Source organism: Mastomys coucha, unplaced genomic scaffold, assembly GCF_008632895.1.
Source record: "Mastomys coucha isolate ucsf_1 unplaced genomic scaffold, UCSF_Mcou_1 pScaffold22, whole genome shotgun sequence".
NCBI lineage: Eukaryota > Metazoa > Chordata > Mammalia > Rodentia > Muridae > Mastomys > Mastomys coucha.
In genome coordinates, this window is record NW_022196905.1 from 184,397,461 (window position 1) to 184,414,387 (window position 16,927).

Sequence of the window (16,927 nt, forward strand, 5' to 3'; positions counted from 1 at the left end):
TTATTGTTAAAGAAACGATGATCTAGAAAGACAGTTGGCTCTGGTTCCCAGACTGTTCCAGCACCCTAGCTTCTCTATGGCTTCTGGTGATGGAATTGGAAGAGTCTTAGGAATCAGACAGCGCTGGGTATGAATGCTGTGGGTGTGATGTGAGATAGACTAGACTCATCTAAGCCAGTCTACCCTTGTTGTTGACAAGACAGCTCTGGGGATGGAAAGCCTTATGGTTCAGTTTTCCTTCAAGGATGAGATACATGCTTATAATGCCCAGCACTGACATGGTAGTTCAACAGGAGACAGGCTTGCCTTAAGATGGAAGCTTCATTAGTAGAAAAGAATTTCCTGAATACTTTTCTTAGTTACTTGTTTTAAACTACTAAAGGTGGCCATATAGGTCTCTCTTTTTTGATGGTCATTCACTTTATAGGGCTTGAGATCCTGACTTGACAAACTTTCATTGGAGGACACTCAGCAAGAGGGGAGTCTTAAGTTAGGGACAGTAGGGAAAAGGCAGTGTGTTTGTGAGAGAAAACAAACCAAACCAAAGCCTAAACAAACATAAAAAAACACAAACACGTGTCTATGGATGTGTGCTAATGCATAAAAAAAGAAAAGATAAAAATGACAGACAGAAAGAAAAAAATGAACGAAGGAAAGAAAAGAAGAAAAAGATAGAAGAGAAAAAACTGGGAGCTTGGAGAGTTTTTTTCAGAAGAGAAGTAGTCATGGGGAAAAACAATTGTCAACATTATTAATCTAGACCTCTAGACTGCTCTCTAAGGCATTTAGAAACAATTTACTGAGTGACAGAAAGTTTTCAAAATTGTCATGCTGGCACCACAAGAACTATCTGACTCTAATGTATTTGAATTTGTTTAAAGAACTTCTTATGTGTGTTAGTGAATTGCCAGCATGGAGATACGTATATATGATATATATTACATGCAGACAGTGGCACAGAGACTATAAAAGGTGGTTTGATTCTCTAGACCTGAAGTGTGAAGTGATAGGTAGCCACTGTGTCGGTGCTGAGAACTGACCCCACGTATTCTACAAAAAGAGGATGTACTCTTAACTGCTGAGCCACCATCTCTCCAGGTGATATCTTGATGTTTTGTAGCCTATATTACTGTTAATTTACTAATATCATGTAAAACAGTGCCACTTACCTCAACCTTGCATTGTATATAGTAATAAAATCCTTCATAGATAGCAATGAAAGTATTGCTATGGCAGGCAAAGTTAATTCACATACTTGATGTGATTGTGTACAAAATTATCAAAGCTTTTCTGCTCAACCACCATGTAAACTGTGTTTGGTTTTATTCAGATGTCATTCATGTAAAAATATCTGTTAACTTTCATTTGCTCTTCAAGAGTGGATCTATTTTAGCTCATCTCAAACTCGCCCCAACTCTGAGAGAATTATGATTATCTGGCTCATACTCAAAATTCTGAAAATTGTAAAACAGGAATGAGGTTACATACGTTTGAGCACAAAATTTGGGATGAGTCAAAAGGATTATGAGTTTGATATCAGAAGAGCTGTATAACAAGATCCTTGGTTAATTAATTAATTAATTAATTAAATGCAAATATGGCTTCTTCTAAATTAATGTTATTACATTACTCAATATGACTAAACTAAAAATGATAAGGAGTATTTTTTTTTGATCTTGTAAGATGACTTTAATAAGTATACAGCTCCAAACTTGAAGGCCTAAGTTGAATCCCTGGGACTGATGTGACAAAAGAGAACTAGCCATAAACATATTGTCCCTTGACCTCTATGGGCTTGCCATTTCATGGATGCATATTAATTAAGAGGCACAATAAATAAATAAACAAAACAAATAAATAACTAAAAGAAATATTTTAAAAAATAGTCTCAGGAGCATATAGTAGCCTTGTCATACCACAGAGAACAGGTCACATCATTTTTAATATGGCTAATTTATCCATTTACTTATTTAAAGTCCTTAGTACTCTTTACTTTTCCCTTTTCTATCATGTATCCATTTCTCATTGTCACATTCACATATTTATCATAAACGTGGAAACTCTGATGACTAAGCTGGCCTCCAACTCACAGAGATCTACCTGCCTCTACCTCCTGAGTGAGGATGGGGTTATAGGCATTTGCTCTTTTTATAGGTAACTTGATCTCTAGGCAGGCACTGATTTGCTTTTGGTATTTATATATTTCCTTTGTGAGAAAACCTAGGACTAATATAAATCATAGAATACCTACTCTTATGTACGTATAATATGTATTTTGGCATTAAGTTACTGCAACATTTTTGAAGTTCATCTATGTTGGTACAGCATGAATTAGTAAGTTCTTTTGCTACCATTTCCCTCTCCTTCCTTCCTTCCTTCCCTCTCTCTCTCTCTTTCTTTCTTTCATTTTTCTTGTTTTTCTTATTTCCTCCCTCCCTCCCTCCCTCACTATTTCTTTCCTTCCTTCCTTCCTTCCTTCCTTCCTTCCTTCCTTCCTTCCTTCCTTCCTTCCTTCCTTCCTCCTTCCTGTATTTTTCTTGCTTGAAACCTGTAGCCATGTAATATTGGCTGGTGTGGAATGCATGGCCTGTGTAGAGCCCCTTGGCCTTGAACTGTGTTGCTCCTCCATTTTCTGCCTCCTGAATTCTACAATGAGAATCCTATGCCACATACCCATCTTTTACTGCTATCTTTTTTTTCTGACCACCAGTTGCCAGATAGATGGCCCATAAATCATGAACTACTTTCTAACATATCCTTTCAGACAAATAATTCCCCTAGTAGATTTTGAGCTTCTTAAGACCATCACGGACACCACAAGATCTAGATCATACCCATTGTTCCAAAAGTACAGAAGTCCATTCCACCACAGCAGAAACTGATACATCATAACTTATCTCAGCATGAGAGATAATATTAAAGTTGATCTTTAATAATGACCCTGCTTTCCACCCTTACTAGAAGTTTTTATATTTAAAGAATCATCAATGCCTCTCAAGGTTTTCTAAGGTATGAGTAAATTTTTAGGGTACTATAACTAATGATTTTATACACACACACACACACACACACACACTCAAGTTTTATAGTTGGTTCTTTTTGAGTTTTCTGTTCTCACTTAGTAATACCCAAATATCTCAACAAAGAAAATTAAATATGATACCTAAAAAGATCCTACAAATCAATCTCTAATTTATCATGGCAATAATTATTTGCTAAATACTTATAAGCTGTGACAAATTGACCCACAGAAATGTAGGGATTTAAGAGCTGAGAAGGCACAGATGTTGCAACTTCATTAATTTGTAGAATTTATAATAATAGGAGTTCATGAGGTGGCAGAGCTGCCAGGTGTCTTCCAGGGACAGAAACACATCTACAAGTATAGACAATTTATTCAATTGATAGATAGAAATCAAAGAATAAGCAATTGGTGGCAAAATTTCCAAAAGATCATGTTTCTTCTAAATAGGAAATGTGTAGTCAAGGCATCTTTTCTCATAAGGACTAAATAAGTGCACCAATAATGCTGAATTCTTGAGTGCCAAGATGAATATGGCCCCGATATGGTGCATTTATCAATGCTGTCGCCACAACTAAATTCCATCCAAGTTAATATTACTGCCACTCTCCTCTGACAACTTACATAGGAGCCACAATCAGAAGATCAACGGTTTCTCCAAGCCTGCAAAGTGTGAGCTTGGTCTGCACAGTCCATCTTTCATCACAGTATTTTTCCATGCCTATTTTGTAAACTACTTATAAATCACAATAGCTTGTGGTCAACTGCACTACGCTAACCTACCCGTGCAATTATTATAAAAAGAGAATGGCATCATCTGCTTAACATGGCCTTCCCTAGTTGCACATAGCAGTCTTTTCTGTTGATTTTCCTAATCTCACAGTCCTTAAATAATCCCAATGGGCCCATTTCCTTCAAGCCTAAAATATTGGTCTTCTTTTCTAAGGGAATAAACTGAACCCACCATCAAAGTTCAAGTGCTTTGTCGAGCTATCAAAAGTATGGTTCCTTTCATTGCCCCAGGTGAGAATGTGAAAAGGGGGAATGGTAGAGGATTTCCTTCCAATTTACCTGCCCTTATTTCCTTTTATTAATAAAACCCATACATATTTGACACTCTCTGCATCAAAGACAAAGTTTCAAACTCTTAGTCATACAGTTCATGCTGGACTCAAACTGACTGTTAACTAAGGTTGGCTATAAAGTCCTGATTCTACTGCTTTTACCTCCTAAATGCTAGTATTCAGGAGTCCACTCCTCCTAGCTTATGTGGTTCTGGGTGGCTAAACTAGTTCATCTACCAATTGAGAGACAGCCTCAAACTTATAGTGGATTTCTAAATTTAAAAGTGAAGCTATAAATTTTGTAAAAATCAGCTAGTCTCCCATCCTAAACAACAAACACAAGCAAAGAAAGCTTCTTCCTTCCAAAACTACAAAAATAATCAAAGAAAGCTTTTACATAAAACACAAACATGCAGTAAGATTCACATAGGATAAAAAGGCAATATTTTACCTCTACAAGCAATGTCAGTATAGTGTTTAGTAAATTTCTACTTGCTTTACCAGTTCCAATTTTTTTTATGAAGACATGAAATAAAATCATGGGGTAAATTGTTACAAGTCTAAATTGTTCAGTTTTGGGTCTATTATATGTTTGTAATAAATATAAAGTATATAGTGTTTAGTTTTATATTTTTATATTTTGTTACCTTTGAAGTTTAATTTTAATCATTAAACATAGGATTCAACAAAAATGTACTTTGTTAAATGAGGACTAAAACTAGAGAAAGGTGATTCACATTACAAGTGTTTGAACAAAGCATGAAAATTTGGGGAAAATATTAATTCTCAGAGAAGATAACTTCTTTAATGAATACTTCAAAGTCCCTAACCATTGGAATTCTACTACTCTTTGAAAAGTTTTGTTGGAGAGAACTTTTCATATCTAAAATACGATTCACATTGTTAAAATAATATTTAAATCCACACATTTCTTCTCCAAGGCCCCTTTCTCTCCCTCCTTATTTGCCATATAAACAAAATTGCCTAATTGCTTGAATTCTTGACACCCTCCCTGATTTAAACTGCAAGCATTTGTTATGGCCCCTTTCTTAGCCAAGAGGAAAGGTGAGCAGATGCTTTTGTGGAAGATCTTAATGGCTCAGCCAAGGAGAATGTTAAAACCCAAAAGCCATTCCTCTACTCCAACACCTGCCATCCCCACTTTCTTCCATAAGGGGTATGTTTTGCCAGCTGCCCCAGTGAAAATTCAGCCAAATTTTAACTTTCTTTATAACATGGGGCCTCTGGCTGTCTTGTGTCTTCACTTCATTTACACTAAGAGCGAACTGCTAAGAGAACAATACTCCTGCTTCTAAATCCAGATTGAATCATTTTAAGTATTCATTGACTTTCAAGGATTTCAAACTATGCATCTAAGATTTTTCACCTTCTTTTTCCCACTTATATCTGTTAGAGTAGAAATCTAGAAATATTGGATTAGTCTACCAAAAAATCACGGCTCAGAGTAATGTAATGCAGACACCTACTTTTTCTAGCAATTTATCTGCCTTTGCCAATGGACTCACCAGATGTCCCTGGACAAACCATTTAAATGTCCTCAGATGATTCCTAAACTGAAAAAAAAAAGAGATGGTATATAACATATACCTGAAAACATAGAGCCGTTAGAGGCCTCATTAGCATCGCCCTACAAATGCATACATAAACACATACACAGGAATCAAAATTTGTCATTGGAATAATTTTTCTCTTTCTGAACTTGACACCCTAACTCACAGCACTTGCAGCGACTTAGCCATGCCTGTACTTCTATTTTGAGAGATGATATTCTTTTAAATTTTTACAGTATTTCTAATATGGATAAATTTCCATCCCTATGGTATATGAACTATTTAATTAGTCTAAATACTCTGAGATAAGTTCAATTTTGTTCAAGTGGAAAAAAAAGAGAGGGATCTCATTTGGTACAGAGAAAGACAGCAGTTTGGAAAAAGACCAATTTTTTAATGTCTCTTTATCCAAATATCCATTGAAAAAGAGAGGTGCAGAACACCTCAGGCTCACTACAGGTGCAGAAGGTATGAAAAGAGCAATACCTGGGGCTATATTTTGGAAAGAACCATAGGGATTGGTAATCAATCCTTGTTCTTTTATAATAGTGAAGTAAGTTCATAAGGCTTATTAATGAGAAAGCAAATGTTCCCTTTTTTGGAGACAAGGTCTCACTATATATCCCTAACTGATTTGGAACTTGCTATGTAGACTGGAATGGCCTTGAACTCACAGAGATTCACCTCCCTCTTGAGTGACTGGCATGGAAGAAGTGCCCTAGCACACCCAACCTTTTATAGCAAATATATAAGAAGGATACTTATTCCTTGAGAGTTTGACCATATAATATCATTGAGATGAAAATATTCACTAGGCTTGAGTGTCAGCAACAGCTCTGAAGAGGAAATAGCAACCTGGAGAAACTGAGAACCAATGTTTTTCTGTCTATTGCTGATATCACAGCAGAGCTGACAGGGAGAGAAGGACCCCTAGGAATGAGAACAGCCATCCTTGATCCTCTGTGGTTAGGCATTAAGCTTGAATTTACCTTGCCATTAACCAGTCTCTGTCCAGTAAGATCCAGGCTGTCACCTATGGCATCATGAGATAATTTTTTTTTCAGAGGTCTTTACTCAAGTGAACCCAGGATTGCTGGCTGTGCTGTAGAAATATATTTCAGGATCAACCAGCATGGAGTAGACTTGAAATGAATGGGGAGCAGACTTGACATACATTTCAACATGAGATTAATAGAAAAAAGGTACTCACACAAAGGATACAAGCCTAGCCAAGCATAGGTATGAGCCTTTCAGTGAAGCAGTGCCTATAGAGTAATGACATAAGTGACTTGAGTGGTTTCTGAAATAGCATCTCAAACACTTGCTGAAGAATTTTTTCTTTGATAAGATGACAACATAGACGGGTATTTAGATGCACTTGAGTAGAGTTATAGCTGAGAAGGCAAACTATAGGCCACATGGGTTGCACAAGAGAAATCAAGTATAATCGTACTGTAAATGAACTTTAGAGTCCTAATTTGTGAAATTTCCAGGAATTGCAAGTTTATAGCTGGAAAAAAAGAAGGGACATCTGTGTTTAGGCCTGAAGCATGGTTCATTGCTATTTTAAGATTATTTGAAATACTCTTTTATGGAAGGAATATGGTCTCCTCCTAGGCAAACAGCAGAGCAGATGATAATTGTGCCAACGCTTTCTACTCTAAGCTGGCATATGGGTGATTTTTGTCAACAACCCAAGACCTATCTCAGAGGAGGAAATCTCCATTGAGGAACTCCTTGCATGAGACTGGCCTGTTGGAAAGTTTGTGGGATTTTCTTAATGATTGATGTGTGAAGGCTCAATCCCTCACGGGTGGTGTCAACCCTATATAGTGGGCCTCAGGATACACAAGAAAGCAAACTGAGCAAACCAGGAAGAGCAAGGCTATAAGCAACATTCCTTCATGACTCCTGCTTTGGTTCCTGCCCTGGCTCCCTTCATGATGAACCATAAGCTATAAAGTGAAATAAAACCTTTCTACCCAAATGGTTTTTGGACATAGTCTTTTATTATAGTAATAGAAATCAAAAATAGAATCAGGCAGTAAGAGACCTCCAACTAGAGTTTACAATAAGAACACACTGTCCCTACGCTGTCATTTCTGTCTGTCTTTCCTTCCTCAAATTTACCTCAGTTTTTAAGAGGTTAATTCTAACCTTCTTCAATGAAAATGAGGGGATGGGAGACAGCATCCCCCCACATCTTAAACCTGAGAGTGTAGTAGAAGGGAAAAATCCATAAAATTTACGAGAGCAATTGAAACTCACAGTCATAAAGAGTAGGAAATGAAATACACTCTCTAAGCAAGGGTTGCTATTCTTTTAGTATTGTCATTTGATGTTAGTTAAGGATATTTTTCCTCAATCATGTGTGGACTTGATTGACTCACTCCTTTTGTGCAAGCAATAATGCTTGCCTAGGTTTGTTCCTGTGTCCTCAGTCCTATCTTCAAAGGAGTCTTTGCTTCAACAGGTCTTCAAGGTAGGTAGCCATACAACCTACATTAAATTACAGTTTAATCTGTATTTTATTGTGTGCCCTGCTAATTAGCCAGGGTACACAAAAGCCATTCAAGTGCACTGCAGTGAGAATCTGGGCTGTTTTATAGCTATTTGGTAGAGATATTTTAGCAGGCTTAAAAGACACAATATCTGGCATGTGACTCATAATCTTCAACTTATGAAAGAACGAAAAGAAGAATTCTAGTTACTCTTCAAAATATGGGACATGGGTTATTTCTCTGGTCCCCAGAGGAGACATGAGTTTCTGAACTACTCAGATGGTCATTAATTGTTAGCTTTCTAGCCCTGGCTCCAGAACCTTTAAACCTTTTGAAATGAACAATCTAGCATGAGGCATTATGTGACATTGACATGTCCACAAGATTCATTGGGCCTGCCAATCACCTGTACAGAAAAAATGCACAGAAAAGCTTTCTACTCCAGAATATTTAGAAGGAGCATATAAACCCCACCCAATGGTCCCTCAGCAACTGTCCACTCTCATCCTTTTAGTCTATTATGACTTCTGCCAGTCTGTGGCTATCCAAATTCTGTTTTTGAAAACTGTCAGAACCAGAACTTCAGGGACTCCAGAGGGAGATTTCTGTGACAAAACTCTTGCTTCAGTCTCCTAATTTTATTGTCTATAAAGAGCAAGAGAGGATCTTATATTAGTAAGATACACTGCATATTTTCAAAAATAACCAAAGATGAGTAGTTACCATGGCAACAACTGATTTGACCTAGTAAACAACTATCACAGCAGTACAAAGATCCAAAGTGGCCTGAACTCCACTGATTTTCACAAAGGTGAATAACATTTTAAACTCAGAAAATATGTGAATATTGCTCAGAGGGATAAGGAATTAAATAATTACAAAAAAAAAAAAAACAGGAAGAGAATGACGGTCCATATGAGACCAACTAGAATCTGTTAACTGGTAATGTCCCATCTTCCCACAGGGGTTGAGTGACAGGTACTGGCTGCAATAAAGAGAAAGCAGCATTTCCAAACAGAAATTTCTTGTGGCATCCTTGAATTTTCTCAGGTAAGCTTTTGAGGACAGTGTTAACCTAGGCATGAAGACTTGAACTACTAGACATTATGAGTGATGTTGTTTTAGGTTTTTTAGACAAAGGGTAGAGCCTGAAGAAGAGTTCAGAAGAAGCTAAGTGCCGGGAGCCACGGCCTTAACCATGGCCTTGTGGAAATTTACTAGCTTACACATACAGCCCTGAGAGATCATGTATAGTCTAACAGTCAGAATATTTGTGGGTGTGGAGGACACTGTGACCGCTGGTTCCAGAGACTGAAGATTGCCACCTGGCCTTCAGAGAGCCCCCCAGGGCTCCTCCCCCCTCCTTGAAGCTTCCTCTTGTTTATGCTTATTTTGCCATCCCTGAAGTAAAGTTTTTCAGAGCTTGATTAGACACCTGTTTTGCTCATTCTTCGTGTCTCTTGTCCTGCCTTAGTCTCTCTCCTCTGCCCTAGGTCCCTGATGAACACCCCGAGGGCCAGGGCAGCTAACTAGAACTTTCTTCAGGAGAAAATCGTTATCCAAAGTCATTAATTAAAGTATTTTGGTACACCTCACATTCTAAGCAATAAACTCTATACTTGACAAAACTTTAAAACATGTTTTGATTTGGCTTTTATTAATCTATAATTATGGACAACAAACTACTCAGGCAGGTATATTAGGTATGCTGACATCTATTTTAATACGTGAAGGAGAAATTTCCTTAAAATTTTAAGTGAACATTTGCATTTCAGAATTATTTGAAGCTCAGATAAAACACTGCAATGGAGATGAATAACTGCAGCCAGGTGGCAGTGAGCAAAGAGATTTGCAGTTGTAGCCACAAGGTGAGCAGAGATGGGATGGCTAGTACATTCATAGAAAAGGTCAAAGACTGAGTAGAGTTGTTTAAAATATCATCATCAGAAGAAATACTGAAAGTGGCAGAAATGCTTGTTGGAGTTGCACTGACTAGTTCCATGCCATTATGCAGTGGGTTACAGCTTTGGCAAAGTAGATGCGTGCGTGCGTGCGTGCGTGCGTGCGTGCGTGCGTGTGTGTGTGTGTGTGTGTGTGTGTGTGTGTGTGTGTGTGTGTGTTGTATTTGATGCTGGGAACCAACTCCACAGTTGAACAACATTAGGCAAATGATCTTGTCTGTCACAGATGTAACATCATGGTTAAAGCAAGTGCACTTTACAGCAGCCTAGAAAAAAATATTGACTTTTTGCTTTGTTTTGAAAAATATCTTAGCACAAATATATAACTCTGATTGGCTAGATTGATTTTAATCATGATATACTTTATAGGAAATTATGATGATAGTTTATTCTATAAAGGTAGGGCATAAATTACTAGAATAGACTAAGAATGTGGTCTTAAAATGTCCACAGAATAACGTAAAAGGGCGGGGCAGTTGTCTAAAAAGTACTCAGTGCTGCAGAAAAGAGTCAGAAGAGAAAAAGGACAGAGTTATGAATGGTGTCAACGAGTAAGGTGGACTAGAACGCCAAACTTAGTAAGGTACTTTTGAAAGATCACTCCCAGAGTCTTTGTTGTTGATACTATACAATAAAGGTCAGTATCTACGAATACTTGTACCATAAAATGGATGTTATGCCTTCACAAGAACTATAATCTTGCAAGCCATCATTTTCAATGCCAGAATTGATGATTTCATTGAGAAGCAATATTTTGTCTTATTTGTGAAACAGACAACCTGTAAGGAGGGGGCAGCTGTCAACTGCAGACAGGGACAAGGCAAGGCTTCAGGAAAAGTTAAAAAGCAACAGGCTCAGACTTTGGAGATGTCTCTTCAAGCAATTGCTATCTCAAGAAGTGGAAAAAATATTACAGAAACTGTTGGAAGTAAAGGAATAAAGTTATTAACATTATTATAATTATCAATATCACCGTATAAAATTTATTAAGTTAAAAATCATCACACATACTGCAGAGTCTGTTCATTGCTTAGGAACGTGTACTGCTCTTAGGTAGGACCTGAGTTCAGTTCCCAGCACCTGTGAGTCTGGTGGCATGTGCAACTCCAGTGTCAGAGAATCAGTGTTTCTTCACACATGTATGAGCACACACACTCACAGGCGCACGTGCACACACACACAGACACACACACACACACACACATGCACGCACGCACGCATGCACACATGCACACTCATCTTTCCTGACATCTTTAATTCACAGCCAGAAGTTGGACACTGCTCAGTTCCACAAGCAAGAGAGGATGTCTTGTGTGTATTGAAGCCAAGACAAATGCAGAAGTTTTTAAACATAATACATGAGATTGCTTAAAGATAACATCATTTGGAATTCTAAATTAGAGAAAGCAGCATATGAAATTAGCAGATTTTTTTCATAGTGCCAGGAATTTGGGCTCAGGGCCATGTGCAGGCTAGGCACGCATTCTAACACCGAGCTACAATCTCAGCAACAATATCAGTTTGGATTCCGTTGGACTGTTTCATACCTCATAAGTCACATGGTCATTGCCATTGCTAATGGTTACTAAAATCATTCTCTAGGAAAAAGGTTTCATATATCCTAAGATACACATTGATCTGCAACTGTCATTTTTCTCTACTGTCCAAATGATAAACTGCAAAATTATTGATGCTATATGGTTTATTTTAGATTTTTAAACTGAAATTGATGATACTCAAAAAGACTGAAAATATCTAGCAACCCAAAATAATGCATTTACTCCTCAAATTTGAATTACGTCTGGGCAACAGAACCGAGTTTACCCAAACTCATGTATAAGGTACTCATTTTCAAACTAGCAACTTGTCATTAAGGATATATTCATACATCTCCCCATACCCGCACTTCGTGTAGAAGGGTCATTAGGCCATTTTAAGGAAGGATTTGGGACCACTTGAAGGCAATGGTATGCCACAGAGTTTTGTGAATTCCTGTGGGAACCCCCATCCCAGCAGCAAAGTCTGTGGGTTTTGCTAATTCTAGAAAAAAGTATTGTTCCTTTGGTATTTTTAGGTAACCCATGCTGTGAAGCGAGAACTGTGGAACTATTACTTAATCACTCTAAAGAGTCCACAATTGCTCGTAATCTTTTTTTTTTTTTTTTTTTAACCAAAAAGCATCTAAGAAAAGTAAGTTTTCTGCCTGTGAGCCTGCAGCTCATTGGAATCATCTATCATCGGAGTCGTTTTTAAATTGAGGACTAGGCAAATTCTAAATCATTGACTTGTGAAATCTGTTCAATAGCAAGTTCAGCATCGGGAACTTCAAAGTCTCCCTTTTCATCCTCAACTACTTTGCAAAGTTTAGCTACAAAGGCACAGGGAGCTTCAGGGATGATTTGCTGGAAGACATACCAAAGACAGCGAGATTGTAATTTGGCAGAAGGAAGTGCTGCTGTGACTAAGGATCAGAAACGTTAGCCCACAGGGAGCAGGTCGGAGCAGGAAGGCAGAAGTATATGGTTTTCAGCCACAGCAGAGAGCTGAGCTTTCCGTGGCTGAGTGAGAAACAAGACAGGAGCAGGCAAGGACCGGAAGTGTGCCAGGATGTTGACTTTGGATATTCCAATGGAACACCTAGCATAGGTGCGTAGCTTTCTCACAAAGGAACTACCAACTCTCAACTCCCCTCTTTTCTCTGAAATCTCTATGTTTGCATGGACAGACAGTAGTGTGCTAATGCCTAATACCCAGGCAGAGTCTGAACGCTTCTTTTAATGTTTTGTTTTTTTGTTTTTTTGCAACACCATTAACCATTATAATCTCCTTCAGCCCAACATTATCTCCTCTACTTTAATCTCATAGGAAAACCTCAACTTCAAGAGAAATGACATATTCCCTGTCTTTCAGTTATGAGTGTGTCTTTTGAAAGGAAAGAAAGAAAGAGAGAGAAAGAAAGAAAGACTATTGTAAAACTTATGTAGAAAAAAAAAATGAAGTAAATCAAAGTTTGCCTGAACTGGATTAAATGTAGATTCACACCTGGATACTGGCAAAATCAAGTCACTATGCACATTCAGATATGTCATAGCACCTGCAAACAACTGAATTTTTTTTCTGATATGAAATATTTATGTTGTTCAATAGCATAACATTTAATAGTCACTATTTAATTTTACAATTATATTTTCTCATGAGCTACACAATTTCCTCTGTTGTCGTTGTTCTTGTTGTTTTTTGTTTTGTTTCTGGAGTCCACATTTAGTTCTAACAATCATGTGACACACGGTTCCAAGCATTAACACTAGGTCGTTGTGACAGTCTACAATGTCAACTTGATGGAATATATAGATACCACACACACACACACACACACATCTCCATGTATGTGTGTGAGGAATTTTCTAGATTACATTAATTGAAGTAGGAACACCAAGACTCACTGTGATTGACATCAAGACATGGGCGGAAGTCCCAGACTAAATAAAAAATCAGAGAGCTCTTGAGCCCCAGCATTTGTGTCTGTCTGTTTCCTGGTTGTGGAGACAATTTGACCTGAGAACCCTGTGTCTTTCCTTTCCCCACGATGAGGGACTGGACTCTCAGTATGAACCAGTTCTTCTTTAAGCTGTTTTAGTCAGGCATTTTATCACAACCCCAAGAAAAATAACCAATAGACAAGTGGTTGTGGATATATAAAGAATACTAATTTGATAGTTAAAGAATTGAATGGGCACTTGTGTGTCCCTAGTGGTTTATTTAAATTAGCCCAATCTTTGGCTAAGAGAAATGTTGAAAAGAAAACAACATTTCCTTTCTAAACAGATACCAGAAATTTCAAAACCTGTTTTCATAGTAGAAAATTCTCTTAGCAATAGTATTTATTATTACCACTGACTGAACAAATTCACTCCTATGGAATGCTACAGTTATAAAATAAAATGCCCTTGGTATGATCCAATTAAATTGCTCCCTTTGTTTTGAAAAATATTCGCATGCTGTTTATTTTCTAGTTAACAAATCTAGAATTGACCAGTATGCTGCTTTGGTAGACAAATGAACTTTTTGTTTATTTCTCAAACCTTTGAATACTTTAAAAATAGTATCTTACTCTGTTTAAGCACAATGTTTACACTAACAAAATACGAACCAAACTACTTTATATTTAAGAAGATTTTGTGAGTGGACGCTTATTCTTACAGCTCTGTAATACAAATGCTAAGATGTTTATGAATTATTCAGATACATCTTAGGTCCCCATTGACTGTAAAGAAGTCAATTAAAAATAATTTAGAATGTAAATAATTTTACATTCATCCAAGAAAAAAGACACAAGTAAGCAAATAATCTTAAAAGTCAAGATTAGTTTATCTGCTCATTTTTTCATTAGAATTACTGAATATTGGATATAATTTCTCAAGCTAGATTAAGGGAGCCAATGTGGCTCTTCCTTTTATAGAGCTCATCATCCATAGAAGTGATAGATTTTTAATTTATTAGCAAAACAGGTGGCATAAAATACAGTGTGTCTTGGGAAGAAAGAATTATAGGAAGCGATAAAGGCAATGGCTTTGATTGAAAACAGCTAAAGAAGTCTCTCTGAAGAGTTTGGTTTAAGGTCAGATCTAGTGATTAAAGATTAGTATGATTAACACAGTTGGGGCAGAGATTGCGGAAGAGCAGAGAAGTAAATATTCTAGGGAGTGGTCAAATGGGGGAAGTCCTGAGAAGAACAGAATCTCTTGGGTGCTATGTCTGCATCGTTATCTGTACACCATGTGTGTGGATTACCAGCCAAGTTAAGAAGACATTAAATCCTCTGGAACTGGAGTTAGCCGCCTTGCGGCTCCTGGCAACTGAAGCGGAGTCCTCTGTAAGAGCAGCAAGTCCTTTTAACCACTGAACCATTCTCCTAGTCTACAGCATCCCAAAGAAGTGAGACAGGGACATAAAATTCATATTGAATAAATTCAGAGTATGTCAAAACAACCTTGAATTTTTTTTTTCATTTAAAGTGCTGCTCCAGAATCCTATTGTGGGCCCCAACTTATAGTAATAAGTTGAATAGACTTTGGTTATGTTTTCGATGTAATTTTTCTTTCATTATTTTGTTATAGGGTATGATCTAACAGATGTGGTCTTTCATATTTCTTCAACGTGCATGTGTGAGAACTCACTCTTGGTGCTAATACTTTGCATGTTCCCACCATATGCATTCTCCTTCATACTATTGCTCAGAACGATTTCACCACTGGAGAATTTCCCCTGTGCAGCACCTGTCTGGGTACCTCTCCACCTCCATGCCTATCCTGGAACGCTGCTCCTTTGCTGCTGGTGTATTCTTTTCTGTTACAAACATGATATAATAGTAAGTAAACAGTACTCAGCTTGCCAGACTGTCTTCCTTCATTGAGCAGTATTCATGTATTTAGTCAGTTTTAAACAACTCTTCAAGTGTTGGAAGTAAAAGAACTCTTACGGAGGAGATTTTGTGTTCTGCTCATAGCTGGAGGTTTATTATGAGTTGATGCCCCGTTGGTGAGGATGTGGCAAGGTAGCACACTATGGTTGTGGTGCAGTTGTGGGAGAGCACGGTAGTACCTTCTGGTAGCAACAGAGAGGAAGAGGCTCGGCTCTCTGTAGTCCCTTCAAGGGGGCACCTTCAGTAAGTTAACTTGCACCACTAACCTATAGCATTTAGATATTTCTTCACTTTTAATAGCATCCCAGACTAATGAGGAAGCAACAGTATGCAAACAGGAGAAACTCTGGGGGACCATTTTCAAAACTGGGGCAGCGTTCGTTTCCTCTGTCTCTGTAATTGGATGACTACATTTCTATTTGTAACTTAGTTAACAGCCTGGTGTGTGGATCCATCGTCGTTTGTTTATCTGTTCGCCAATGGGAGGATTTCTTGTTTGCTTCTGACTTTGACAGTTATGAATAAAGCTCTCATAAATATTTACTTACAATTTCTGCATTGATGTGTGTTTTCCAATAAGATGAGTGCGTATCTGAGAGCGTGACACATACCGAAGCTGTATTTAGTTTGTCAGCTGCCTGCTAAGCCTCCTGATTCCCAGTGTACATGAATGAAAGCCCTGTGTACACATCCTCGTGAGCACTGTACTTTATGCTGCTTAGTATTCGTCATCACAATGCATATGGACATGCAGTCGCATTTCAATGACGGTTTCCATTGATGACGTCGTATTGAGCGCCGCGTCATGTGCCTCTTTGGATGCTTTATTTTTGTTTGGAACAGATGTCTGTTCACCGTTGCTCCAGCCCCACCCCCCTTTTTTGGCAAGTTTTTTTATAATGTGTTATTCTTCTTCCCTTGAGGTTTAAACGCCCTTAGAATTTCTTGTAGGTTGTGTTTTATGTAATCTCCATTAGATTGTTTTAAAAATAGTCTCTCCTAGCCTGTTAGTTTATTTTTTTCATTCTCTTGAAAATGTCCTACAGAGTGAGTTCCAGGACAGAGAAACCCTGCCTCAAAAATAAAAAAAAAAAAAAAAAAAAAAAAAAGAAAGAAAAAGAAAGAAAATGTTCTTTGAAGAGAAGAATCCTTAAATTTTAATAAAACTAACATCAAAATGTTCTTTGATTTTATAACTAACCTTTGTTGCTGTAATCAAAAACTTATCAGATTTTTTGTTTTGTGTTTTAAAATAAATTTTTATATCATTTTAAATTTACCTTTGATTAGAAAACTTGTTCAAAGTTAAATTTTGAAAAGACATGCACTTATGAGCTTATAAAATTCTTAAAGTTACTTAATATTTTATTATTGATTTAAATTAAA

At 37.4% G+C, this 16,927-nt stretch overlaps 1 long non-coding RNA gene across 4 annotated transcripts in view; it reads right to left on the reverse strand.

Annotated features, from left to right (window-relative positions):
• LOC116071374 overlaps positions 1-16,243 on the reverse strand; it is a 35,450-nt gene extending 19,207 nt beyond the window's left edge. For all 4 annotated transcript variants that reach the window (XR_004110858.1, XR_004110857.1, XR_004110856.1 and 1 more), the window contains exon 1: positions 16,090-16,243. This is a non-coding gene — a long non-coding RNA (uncharacterized LOC116071374). The remainder of the gene's footprint in view (positions 1-16,089) is intronic.
• Between the last annotated feature and the right edge of the window lie 684 nt (positions 16,244-16,927).